The sequence below is a fragment of the Macrobrachium rosenbergii genome, chromosome 44 (assembly GCF_040412425.1).
Source record: "Macrobrachium rosenbergii isolate ZJJX-2024 chromosome 44, ASM4041242v1, whole genome shotgun sequence".
NCBI lineage: Eukaryota > Metazoa > Arthropoda > Malacostraca > Decapoda > Palaemonidae > Macrobrachium > Macrobrachium rosenbergii.
The window spans coordinates 14,609,846-14,612,952 of NC_089784.1; the positions used below are offsets into that span (position 1 = coordinate 14,609,846).

Genomic DNA, 3,107 nt, shown 5'->3' on the forward strand with positions numbered 1-3,107 from the left:
AGATATAATTATCTACGAAAGATAACCTATCTAATTTTTTTATCGTTGTTGATGGTCCACTCTTCAAGAATCCCATTGATCATCATACTATTGAATGTCTTATCAGTCACGTGACTGGTTAATGCTTTTACCCTCCGAGAGAATGAACTGAAGCATTCCTGCTTTGTTTTATATACACGGGACCCAGTTCCAAAGCTTCAATCAAAGTCACTATTGGTATTGTTCGATTGTTCTATCAACATTCAACAAAATCTGTTAAAATTACCAGGTTCCACCGAGACTCGAACTCGGATCTCTGGATTCAAAGTCCAGGGTGCTAACCATTACACCATGGAACCATATGAATATATCATTAATCTTTATCATATCATAAATATCTTTTAATCAAACCATGATGAGTTGCAAAGGATTTTATTCCCGTCGTGTAAGGTGCTACAATATTCCGACCGTCTCCTCTGTATTTTAAGAAGCTCTTAAAAAAGTAGAAAGAATGAGAGAGGCAATAAACCAGCAACTAACGAAAAGAGAAAAGGACAGGAAACGATGGATCTGTCTTAGTGATGAAGTGAGAACGAGTTTTACGAGAACCTGCTACAGCGTCGATCGCCAGTGACTGGCTTTGGTCTCCTGGCAGTAGCGGTAGGGGTCTGGTACGCTCTGCACATATTCCTTTAAGTAGCCTGTAGTCCCCATTAAACCAGATATTCACATAACTTTTAGTTTTGCTGATGTTAACAACAATTCAGAAGCGTCTCTTGACCTTCTGACTTCGACAAAGCACATTCTGACAGAAAAAAAAGAGGAAAAATCATATGAATAAGGAAAATAAAAATCACTGATGAAATGACACAGTCAGTTAGCCCAGCACTTTCATTTATAAAGGAAAAACGAATAAACATAACCCTGATCGAAGAATACCAAAGTTTATATCACAAAAACATTCGTCTGAAATTAATCATTATTATCTTGAATCGGTTTCTGTCCATAGACCAAATCCATTAATTTAAGAAAAGAAGAAAGATGTCTTTCATTTAAAAGCTCTCCATTTTAAGAAAGGCCGACTCTCTCATCCCGAATCAGTCCTCCAGAAGTGTCGCGCATCAAACACACACACATACACACACGCCCACACACACACACACAGAAGATGGAAATGAAGCCAGATCTAATGCATCCTGCATACGCTCAAGAATCCTGCAACGCATTAAACGAGAGAGCTTCGTCCATCCTCGCGTGAGGACTATGAGTATGATAGACTGCGAAAGCCTGGTGAACGTTGATGGAAATTTTAACACCACTGCAGAGGTACTTCGAGGAGTTTTATCACCTCTCTTGAAGGCCATTTGAAGCGAAATATGAGACGGGTGACAAAACAGATATGAATATTCCACGAATGAGGGGCCGTCGCAACCTAACGCAATAAAGGCCTACAAAGACACCACGGAAAGTTTTTTTTTTTTATCTTTAAGGTTGAACGGCATTTGAACAGAATATTTTTAGGCATAACTTCTACTCGTTCTTCCCATGTTTTCTTCTTCTTCTTCGGGTATTATTTGATGAAGCAAGGCAAAAGTGAATTGGAAATCAGCTTACAGCCATGGCGACGTCTGGCAGTAAGTCATTTCCCTGTGTAGCTGTAGAAAAAAGACTTTAAACGTAATCTCCGGTAAAACAATCCACTCTGAAAGAGCTACATTTAATCGCTTTAAATTTAGTTCCATTTCAGTTTCATCTGGAACGGAAATTCCGCTCCAGCGACTGAAGTTTTGGATCTCTGTGATAAAAGAAGTGTTCTAGGCGGGTACCAGTCATAACACCTACAGTATATGTATAAACACGCATACACACACACACACACACACACATATATATATATATATATATATATATATATATATATATATATATATATATATATATATATATATATATATATATATGTATATGTATATATACATGCATACATATGTGATATGGGTGTGTTTATACATATACTGTAGGTGTTATTACTTTGCTACCCGCCTAGAACACTTCTTTTATCACAGAGATCCAAAACTTCAGTCGCTGGAGCAGAATTTCCGTTTCAGATGAAACTGAAATGGAACTAAATTTAAAGCGATTAAATGCATTTCTTTCAGAATGGATTGTTTTACCGGAGATTACGTTTAAAGTCATTTTTCTACAGCTACCCAGGGAAATGACTTACTGCGAGATGTCGCTTTGGCTGTAAGCTGATTTCCGATTCGCTTTTGCCCTTCTTTATCAAATAATACCCGAAGAAGAAATGGAAAAAAAAGGGAAGAACGAGTAGAAGTTATGCCTAAAAATACTCTGTTCAAATGTCGTTCAACCTTAACAAAAACTTTCCGTATTGCATTAGGTTGCAATTTATATATATATATATATATATATATATATATATATATATATATATATATATATATATATATATATATATGTGTGATTATATATATATATATATATATATATATATATATATATATATGTGTGTGTGTGTGTGTGTGTATGTATGTACAGTATATATATATATATATATATATATATATATATATATATATATATATATATATATATATATATATATATATATATATATATATATCTGTATATATGTGTGTATGTGTATATGTATGTATATATACGTGTGTATACGAATGAACGTTTTTACTGATGTTTCTTTGTGTAAATAGCTATGGAAGTAATTTGCATGAGTTTACTCTTTGATACAAAGTACACAGAATCAAAAAAACAATGGCTCCTCTTTATCTACGTCTCTTTATAAAATAATCCGTATGTAAATGAAAAGGGATCATTTTGGGATGAAATCTGTATATCATAAAGAATCTCAGTAAACACTGGCAACTTTTTAAAAAGTGTGAATGCAAAGCAAAAAAAAAACAAAATCTTTTGAAACCTTCTGAATTCTAAATAGGAAATCATTATAGTTAATAATCTAAGAAACTAGGATAAAAGTATTACATGCATAAGGCAAACTAAAAGAATGCATAATGGTGATAATAAAAAAAAAGTAAACAATATGTTGGACTTTCACACAAGCAGTGAATATGTACAATAACAAATTGCTA

General features: G+C 33.6%; 1 non-coding gene across 1 annotated transcript; it reads right to left on the bottom strand.

Annotated features, from left to right (window-relative positions):
* Positions 1-266: 266 nt before the first annotated feature.
* Positions 267-338, bottom strand: TRNAQ-UUG (transfer RNA glutamine (anticodon UUG)). The gene has a single exon. It is a non-coding gene; the product is annotated as a tRNA-Gln (tRNA).
* Positions 339-3,107: the final 2,769 nt, after the last annotated feature.